At 38.5% G+C, this 10,834-nt stretch overlaps 1 long non-coding RNA gene across 1 annotated transcript; it reads left to right on the top strand.

Moving 5' to 3' along the window:
- The first annotated feature begins 1,142 nt into the window (after window positions 1–1,142).
- LOC117814335 lies at window positions 1,143–4,917 on the top strand. Its single transcript, XR_004631562.1, has 2 exons — window positions 1,143–1,556; window positions 2,191–4,917. It is a non-coding gene; the product is annotated as an uncharacterized LOC117814335 (long non-coding RNA).
- The last annotated feature ends 5,917 nt before the right edge of the window (window positions 4,918–10,834 follow it).

The following is a 10,834-nucleotide window of genomic DNA, read 5'->3' as shown; positions in this document are numbered from 1 at the left end:
ATCTGAAAATAGTGCTAAAACAAAGTGGCTGTCAGGGGGCAAAGCAAAGCACTGGATAAGTCTAAATATAGTGTACACAATAAGCGTGTGAGTTAGACTTTTTAAAGATTAGCTAAGTTACTGGGCACAGTTGACCCCCATCTGCAATGTTTGGTAGCCTAGTTCTGAGGCCAGTGTCTCAACAAAGGGGCTGAGCTGGCCGGGATTGCTGATGGGTGACACTTATTATTGACGAGTACCTCACTATAAAAAAACGAATAGTTCTTTTGACTTTTGATTTAGCTATAGCACATATCTATCAATCATCTGAGTGAAAGTCTAGAGTTTAATGGACCCATACATCCCCCCATCATGGACTGTACCACTTTTATTAAACATCACTTTCTCCTCTGCTTTTGCCATGCCATTAGAGGTTACCATCAATACAATCAGTGTTCTCAAAGAATAACATCATCAACTCCTCATGAAAATAGCAAATATCATGAAAAATCCACTATAACAAAGTTACAATTCAGAAGGAGTCCTATCAATGTTGTGTAGGTTGTTATGTTTCCTACTGACTTTGCTTACAGTATTAGCTCAGGATCCTATAAAGCATCATCAGTGTTTGTAGCCAGCTAGTTTTCTGGAGCAGATAAAAGACGGTCCGTTGGAGCTTTGACTCATTTGTCACTAATGTGTCAAAGAGAAGATGACATTTACAGCCTGGTGAAGTGCGGGCCTCCCAGTCCATTGGGATGCCCTTGAGTAATAAATGTTTACCTTTAAGAGAGGGGTCTGTGGATTTAGGTGTTTTTCTTTAGAAGTCTGAGAGTTAATTTACACACTGGGTTTTTATTTACCATCAACTTTTAATTAACTTCTGAAGCCCTGCTTCCACTTCTTTTAATTCTGAGATTTACACAGAATTGAAAAATGGTTTTATTGATAACATTGTTTAATGTTTCAATAAGATGGTTTACATTTTAATATCATGATTTGCTATAATTCTATTAAATTGGGGTCAAAGCTGTTGATCTTTAACATCATAACATATATAGAGAATACCTATGGCCTTTTGGTCAGTTCTTGGTAGAGAAGACTACAAACTTCACAAAATGTAACTCCTGAAGATACTAAAGAATATGTATGTTTCAGTGTGTTCCAGCGTCTTATCATGTGTCCCGTGATAACGGCCCTTGTAGGAGCCCCCGACTGTGTAGCAATTGTTCGAGGATCTAAATGGAATCCTGATAAATCAAGTATGTGAGAAGGATAACAGGTAGACTGTGTCTGCACTGACCTACGCTGATAAAATGCAGACTTATCTTGAATGTTTATATCCCCAACTGTCTCTATACAGACAATAGCACACCAGCTAATACAACCCTCACTTGAACAGAATTGATCTAGTACTAAATCAATGGATAGCTGCGAAAATGTGAAAAAGAGATGAAGAGAAAACCAATGTCTGAGCCTTGAGGGCCAAGATGCACAACATCACACCAGACTCTTATCTGTGGACACGTCTTTCCCCGGAGAGGACTCTACACTCCAGCAAACAGCGGGATTCAAAGGTATATCAGGTGCATGACCTTAGGGTTAGTGAAATCTACAACCAGGCAGTATCAGTGGAAAAGAGTCGGACACAGAAGTAGACATCATGAAACCAGCATACAATTATACACATGCTGAACTAACTGTTCTGTCTGTGAGACTTTCGTCTTGATGGATGGATGGATGGATGGATGGATGGATGGATGGATGGATGGATGGATGGCAGGGATGGATGGATAGATAGATAGATAGATAGATAGATAGATAGATAGATAGATAGATAGATAGATAGATAGATAGATAGATAGAAGGAAATATGCATGTCTTGTTTTTGGTGCGTTATAAAATTAAAGACTGCTATTTTATCACCAATTACTACCAACTTATTACCTTAATTTTAACTCAATCTTCACATGAATTTGATTTATTAATGACTGTCTTTGCATTTTGCCAAATTATAATGCATAAAATGCTGTATCTTTAAAAAGATAGATCCATTATCATTCAATTTTCCCCTCATTAACCTTTGGTTCATTGCTTAATGTGTCACAGGCCAAAGGCCATTGTAATCTCTCTCAATGGACACACTGTACTTGATCAATATGCTTCTTGCTCAGCAGCTCACATTGTTTTATTTTCCTGCCTCTGTTCCAGGGGAAGGTGTGAAAGGATCATTCCAAGTCTCAAAGGAGAGGCTTCTTTCAATATCCTCAAAGTAGCGGATCCCACCCACTCAATTGTTCTCTACATAATCATATAAAAAGATTCAGGAAGAGTTGTTTTTTATTGTTGTTGTGTTTTTCCTCTGCTGAACAATGCCCTTCCGCCACAGGGTCCCCTAACAGCCTACCAGTCTGCGCTCAGCGCACCTCCACCCCTCATCCCACCCTTGCTATCTCGCTTTCCTCATCTGGCCCAGGCCCACTTCCACATCTACATCCCATTGTCTGAGCGAAGGCAGCACGCGCAGGGCTGGGGCCAGTCCAAACATACTCATCTCTCTCACTGGATGACTGCCAGTATTCTTTGAAAACCGTAAACTTTGTTACTTTCCAAATCCATTTAACAGTTGTGTTTTAGTGATGGAACAAAGATTACAGTCTCTGTGCTTGCTCAAGAAGGGTGTATGTCCTCACTCACATTGTGTCTATTATGTGTGTACGAATGTGTCATGATGTATGTTGCAATTCGGGCATACACGTGTGTCCGAGAAACCAAATCCCAATCCATCATGCAATCCCCAAGGTGGGCGAGCCGGTGTGTGTGTGTTTGTCACTGTCCCCTGTCAGGAAAGAGGCCTGGAGCGTGTTGTCCGGACGAACCCCCTTTGGCTGAGGAAGTGCTCCTCTATATTGGCCTCTTTGTGGCTCGCTAATCGAGCTTTCCTGTCAGCAGGCTGCACAGTCCCAGTGCAGGGTGCACTACGTGATACAGACCCACTCCGGTGCTCCAAGGGAAGTTCTGGGATCAGCAGATAACGGCTCAGCTCCCTCATCTAACACGCAGAATAGTGCTGCTTCTCTCAGCCTTTCTGTCCTTGCATGAATAAGGAAAACACCAATTTTAACCATTTGAAAAATTCCATTATTCAGACCTCCTGACTGCCAGAGAGTTTTCTCTCTGGAAAACCCCATTTTTTAAACATTTTTTTTTTTTATGTGTGTAAACTGTGCTCTTTTTCTAAAAATGAACAATCACATGTAACTGGACATGTTACCAAGCAAGCAAAGCTTGTAAAATTATATCAGCTCAAATATACATCACTGTATATTTAGCGTCACACTGTTCTGAATGCCAGTTTTGTAATTAAAACAGACTATTATCCCTCCCTCTTGTATTTTGTACTCCTCAGTGGGCCATCACAGAAACTGTAGCCCTCTTTTTAAACGTAAGCGGGCTTCAGTGCTATCTGAGATGAGTGGTCACTAAGGACTCATGTTCTGGTATTCAAAACCAATTACGAAATAATAATCTTTACGTGTCACTTCTATTTAAAATGTTCTGGTTATTCAAGCATTCACTGATGTGTCAGGGGGATTTTTCAAGGACGCTGTAGGATATAGCGACTATCTCAGTGGTGACATAACTGAATATCTGATTCTCACAGGTGTCCTCGGCAGAATATATTCACTTGGTTGGTGTAATCAGAGTGTTCTAGGATAACTGATAATAACTTTAGCATACCACCCCTCAAAGATGGCTGCATAAAAAGGGAATATAATATGAATATAAAATGCAAAAGTTAATGAATTAACAACACATTGTTTTTCCAATGCAAGTGTACCATCACTTACCACCAGCATTACTGTGCAGTAGCCACCATGGTTTTATGCTACATTAGAGGATTACCTCTCAGTTAATGGTACTCCTGACATGAAGGTTGGGGCTCCAGCAGATGGTATCATAGTCTTTTCTTGCCATCAAATAACTACTGTTGTTATCTTTTGATAAGTCAATACAAAAAATAAAAATAAAGCTGTAGCAGGCACATAATTTATATAATAATTGGTTACTAAAGTTACTTTATGCTAATTTGATGTCACCTTTTGATACAAAAACCCATTATGCCAAACCTAAGACCTTCCCCAGGTCAGAAGATGCATGTCAATCCAGCTTTTCACAGTAAAGTAGCAGGGACACCCCAATATTGCATCTACCAGATGTAAAGGCCAATGATAACGATTGTCTTGTGCTCACTGCTGGGCAACATAGATCTCCAAAGTGTGAGATGTGGTTTCCAATATTTGAAAATACAGGAATTTCAAATGCCTTTCTGAAGACGGTGAATTATTATGACTTTTACTGGTGACATTTTCCAGCGGCATATGGCAGCAAGCTCATGGGAGAGCACAGCTTTTTGATGAATACTCTGAGTCTGAGCGACCAAAGGACAGTGCTGGGCATATGTTGCCTTCTGTCTTTGCCTTGTGAAATGGTAATGTGGTCTCACTTATGCAGGATTCTTAAGACACTGAACCTCCTTTTTTTAGCAGCAAAAAATATCATAGGACAAATATAGAGGTATACTGGCTACATGTGTGTTTATAAAAATGTATATTTATGTGTGTGTGTGTGTTGCCTGCTGTTCAACTGTGTTCTCCATTATTGTCAGAATTTCCCAACTGCTGATCACAGTGAAACTTTATAGCTGAGTAAAACTGCACAGGGCATGGGAAACAGATGTGTTCATACTTATGTGTATTGATATATATTGTATATTCTTTTGGACAGCTGAGGATCTTTGACTACAGATTAGTCCCACAGTCCAGCACCATTCATTTTAAAGTGAACTATCTTAGTGTGAAATTCAGTTCTCTTGTGCATTTTGAAATTGTTCATAACAAAAATGCCAAAGCAGGGTTGCAGTTGGAAAAAACTAGACAGAATTGTGTTGTGTTTGAATCTTTATCCATCCTGGGACAGAACATAAAAGTGTGTACAGAACATAGTTGAGAATTTATATTCCAAGTTGGATTTTTGACAGACACTCACCCCTGTTAGAATCAAGGGGCAACCTATGATGTTGAAAAATGTAGCTAATGTTGTAAAAAAAAAGCTGTTGTTCCTCAAATATTCACTTGAGGCTTGTCGAAAAACTGTCAGAGCTCACGTTGAAACAAAATGCTTTTTTTTATAACATTATTTTGCAGTAACAACTAGGGATGCACCATAGTATCGGCACATTATCGGTATCGGCCGATATTGGCTTTAAAATGAACTATCGGATATCGGCCAACATGCTGATATCTGCCGATATAATCAACCGATAAAATAATGTGCTGCTGCAATGTTGGGCTCATGTTTTAAGTTAAATTTGAATTTAAGCAGCAGTTTGTAAGGTACATGTAGCTGACTAATTTAGGCACATTTGCTGTCAAAGAGTAAACCATTTTATTTAATTTGGGTTTAATTGCTATACAGTTGCACTTTCACATGTTCCCTGTGAACAGAGGTTAGGTTTACCTACTATGTCAAATTGGCCAAATTTGCCCATGTTGTTTGTATTGTTACGATTGTCTCAGGTAGAGCATCATCCAAGTTATAAGTAGGATGTATCTTTTTGCAGAAGAAAAGATCGGTATCGGTAATCGGCTAAATGAGTTATAAAATATCGGCATATCGGATATCGACAAAAAATCCAACATCGTGCATCCCTAGTAACAACAATCTTGGAACCCAACCGCAGTCATCGCCTATCATTGTCAGAAAACACTATGAGTTCAATTTGTTTGGGAACAAGCACCAATTTTTTTCCGCAATTCTGGTTTAGCCAGGGATTAGCATTCAACAACTTCCAGCCAGGACTTCTTCAACGCTAACACCTTCACTTTTTAGTCCTCTGAGTTGTAACAGTTCAACTGTTTTAGGTAGCTCTCAGTTTAGCAGAGACGGTTCGTATGTATGTTACTGGCTTTTTCCACACTGGCTTACTTCAGCCAGTGTGAAAAAGAAAATATGATTATATTTACATATATCTATACAGAAATGAACTAATTTATGCCAGATTACCACCAGTGGAAGCTGGGGTGTCATGACAGGTGTGCATTCTGTCTGCTGTTGCTTTACTCAAACATCAAGATCCCTGAGTAGAGATTCTGCATTTTTATGGACTTAATAATTATGTTGATATTTGGGCTAATTATCAAATATATTTATTTTATTTTTTTACATAAACATGTACTTTATTTGCTGATCTAAGAGATGGTATGAATTTTAACTCAATACCCTGTCAATCAAACTATGTTTTTCTACCTGCTTTAGCTGAGCTAGACTTTTGCAGTGTATGTATCTCTGTGCATTGTATACACATCCTTAATGATGAGTAGCTTAACGGAGGTAAAACACAGCAGCCCATCTTGTGGTATGCAGCTACAGTTTTATGTAATGTGCTTTATTTATTATTTGTCATTGTGTTAAAATCCTCTACATTAAAGTGTTCAGTCATAAACCTCTAAATTCTCTGAACTTGCTTGCAAAGTTGTCATACATACAGTTGAGCACATAAATATTACATTTTGGCACTGCCAGAGGCTCTGCTAAATTTGTGGGTTAACACACACACACACACACGCACACACACACACACACACACACACACACACACACACACACACACACACACACACACACACACACACACACACAAGTTTGCATTCTGCTGTTTCCATAAACAAAATCAAATTGAAATGGGTATAGCCAGAAATTAATTATCCATCTACAGCAAATGTACTGGAAAATATAATTTATGGAACAATTATGAAAATGGTGCGCTTAAGTGAAAACCCCACAATAATTTAATTAATATTTCATTGGATTACTCTTTTAATTCTTTGCCGTGGTGAGTGTGATGGAATGTGCAGGGCTGTTGAGTGGAGTGGTATTTTAGGTTGAACAAAAAAAAAGGGCTTGTGCTGCTTTCAATGAGATTGGAGTTTTAAAAGCTCCCTGTTAGGATAGTAAATCTGAAGCAAAGGGTAAATGTTGTGCAGGTGATTAAAACATTTACAAGATGAGACCTTGACTCCAGTTGCAGAGATATGTTATATGATAAAGCATATTATACTGTACTGGACATTTTGTGGGAGAATGAACACATCAGGTTTCAGTTAAGTTTAGTGTTTAGAGTTTCAATATGTGTATTAGCATAGCGTGTGGGTCATTGTGTGCGTGTGTATCACCTCAAATGGTTCTTTTTCTCAATGTCTTTCCTCTACACAGTGCCTCTTTATGCCAAGGGAGGACTTGTCCTTCTTCCTGTCAACCATCCACTGGGAACACTGCTTTCTGTGCAGTCTCTTTGGCATGCTAAACAGCTCTGATATTTGTGTCTTACATTTAAAGAGGGAATTACGCTGAGCTATTGAGGGCTTATGTCCAGGGCATTTCAACTTTTTTTTTCATGCTTCTTGGAAGTCGTCCAAGTAGATTGAAAAGATGGGAAGGTTAGAGAATGGATAGAGAGGTTATTGACAGCGCTGAGGTTAGTACTTTGAGGGACAAGTGGAAACAATGTGCTGACTGTTAGCCAAGGACCAGCTTTGCTGTATTGCATGGGGACATGAGTGTCCTGAGTGGGCTTTTTTCAAATGTTTCTTCCCTTCTCCCTTTAAGGCTATTACAATGAAACCAAGTCTAAAGCAGCAATTTGTAAGTCAAGAGCCTGGAAAAATGGTGAGTGTGGGGGTAAAGGGAGTTGAAAGTGTATGGTGTGTAAAGTGAGAACCAAGGGTCTGTTTAGGGCAAGTGGAGCTCTGGTCAGCTTTGCATGCCACTGAAGTGGCTTCATGCGGCTTGCTGTAAAGACACCACCTACACCATGATAAAGCTTTTTTTCTATACATTGCTTTATTAGTTACTGCTATCTGCTCGTGTTGCATATTACAAGCTGTAAAAATACAACGTTAAAATGTATAAATGTATAAATGTTAAATTCGGAATGTTCCATATCGACTAATTTGCCAGTCATTTAAAGGGAAACTGAAATTCTTACTAGCCAACCGGCCTAAAGGTAAGAAAAAACTCAGAGAAAAACATCAAAAATTGGAACAATTAATTTTATCACAGCCAAACCAAGCGGCAACCTCTGGTCTAAAAATATGAGTCCAATGTGGAAGTGCTAAAAACTGCAGTTTATCGAGAGGATCCACTCGAGGCTGGCTCCGGAAGTACCGGAAGTCACATACACATGAATGGGAAAAAGCCGACCTTTACAGCAGAAATAAACATGTTTACAGCCTGGTACAAAAGACGAGTGTAGTCTGGATAGCTCATTTCTGGATCAGCACACACTGTACCGGGGTGAATTTTTTTCTAACGCAGCAATTTCGAAGATATTGAGATTACAAGTCTTCCAATGTGAGGCACAGCTGACTTGATTGACAGGCGGGAACACTGTAGCTGTTGGCTAGGAGGCTCAAACTCCGCCTCTTTAATCATAATTGATCAACAGCAGCAATATGGCTGCCGCCGCCAATTGGCCTCAAAACAGCGCTTCATAAACAGATGGGTAACGTCACGGATACTACGTCTATGTTTTATACAGTCTATGAGCTAGACACAGGATCACAGAGTCTGTTGGTGAACGATGTCAATCGGTTTGCAAAATGTGTCTAATGTTAGCAGAGCTAGCACCACCAGCGTTCTTTCCTCCCTGTGTTTGTTGAGCATCAGTTTGGTTGAATTAACCAGACAAGGCTTTCATACAACTTATCTCCATTTTCTAAATCAAAATAAGCCAAACCTCTCCACACTACACGATGCCTCCTGTAATCTTTGATTGTTTACAATTTGTAGTAGTAGTGTAGTAGTCATCATCAGGTGGCTTTGCTACAGCTCAGATACAACATATGCCCCTATTTCAGGCCTGCATTACTGAAATTTCAATAACTTATCGTGTCATTTACTAAATGTGAACATCCCTTATAAAAACGTAATTACAAACGTGAGTGGCATTTTCACATACAATCAAAATGAATGATCAGTCACAGTTAAGTGGTTAGTTTACTGAGTTTTGACTATAACTGGTATCAATAAACCACTTCAACACTCAATAATGAATTCAATTTAATATTAAAGAAAACAGCACTTGGTTGGCTAAATAAGAATTATAATACTCATATTGACTTAAGTTCTCAATCTTGAGTCATGTATTCTGTATAAAATTGATTCATTTACCTCTCTGACAAGCTGCACCCAGGTAAAATTATGTTTCTGCTGTGAAAAATGTAACGCTGGGGGGAGTTGTCTAATTGGCAGATGGAGAACAGATCTTAACATTGTCATCCTTGACACCAAAATTGCAGAGCTGGCTCACCAAAGGTACACCCCTGCTGCGGCTCTCCTCCAACTTAGGTGTAGGGCTAGGCACCAAAATGCCAAATGGGTGCGCATGATGAATAAAATGTCACTTCAGCAGCACTTTGCTCCCAAAATACACCCACATATAAATAAGTCTGAACCTTTAGTCTGACAGTTTTACATTTAAGAAACATCTTGTGGTTTTTTAGATGTGGATGCAGCATGATATTTGGTAGAAAGATGGCATTGAACAGTTGCTCTTTTGTAGAGGGCAGCAGCTGCTGTCAGCAGAGCACAAGGTTTATTAAAGAAACAAAGTAAAATCACATCTTCAAAAAATCTATATTTTTTTTACACTTGGTGGCAGCATGACAGGCAATTAAAGCGATATATTTTCATATGCAATCACATTTTAAAGATGGTAGTATTTAAAGTTTCTTTTATTCAGTACCCTCCAACATAACAAAGTATCTGCCTGCTAAATGTTCAACCATTTTCACCAGACAGGTTTAGCTGTGCAAGCATGCTAATGCTAAGCAAGGAGTAAACAATAGTTATATCAAAGCATTTTTTTGTTGTAAAGACTACAGCTGACCCCTACTAACAGTTTTCTTAGCTACCTAGTATTTTAAAGATTTTAGCCAATAGTGGACAAGTTGAAGCATAAACATGATATTGATTTGATTATGTATATTTTTGCAGCATCAAAAATGGTATGAATTCCAGGTATGTTACAAATGTTTAAGTCATATTTTTGAACATTTTTAGAATACAGAAAAACACATCAAAAAATGAAAATAAGCTCTGACAAACATTTTATAAGCACATGCACAATGCAAGCCCATTGTTTGCAACACAGATCTTGTTGGTTATTTCTCAAACTAGGCGAATAGACTTAATCAAAACTGTTGGCTGGAAATCTGAAACATTGTTTTAACCCTCCTGTTATGTTGCGGGTCAAATTGACCCTTTCAAAAGTCTGTTTTAGGCAATATATGCCTTCCAAACCAGCTAAATGTGCATACAAATCTGGGCAGCATGTGGCAGAAGAGGTGTCGTGTTAATTCATACATACATCACTTCATAAAAATTAGATTAAAAAAAATCTGATTGGGATTTTTTGGGGCTCTGACACTTTTGGATAATTGAATATACAATGGGTCAAATTGACCCAGGAACATTATTGCTGTTCCAGAGAAACGAACATAACAGGAGGGTTAAGAGACCAACATGCTCCATACAACAGAGAGAAGTGCCAGAGATGGTGGTAAGCATTTGTATTTTTTTTTTTTTTACTATAAGTAAAACACCTCTAACATTAAATCTGTGTATATGTTCTGTTGCTGACATAAATATATTGATTAGGGAAGCTTTGCCTAAATTACAAGTATTTCAAATTTCATAGAAACTTCCTTTATCATTTCAAATAATATTTGCAACAAATGTTTCAAATTGTCAACTTTGAGTAATCAATAATATCTCTTGGTCAAACAAACAAAGA

This window comes from Notolabrus celidotus, chromosome 6 (genome assembly GCF_009762535.1).
Source record: "Notolabrus celidotus isolate fNotCel1 chromosome 6, fNotCel1.pri, whole genome shotgun sequence".
Classification (NCBI taxonomy): domain Eukaryota; kingdom Metazoa; phylum Chordata; class Actinopteri; order Labriformes; family Labridae; genus Notolabrus; species Notolabrus celidotus.
The sequence above is the reverse complement of the archived record's forward strand: the minus strand, read 5'-3'. Positions and strand labels throughout refer to the sequence as shown.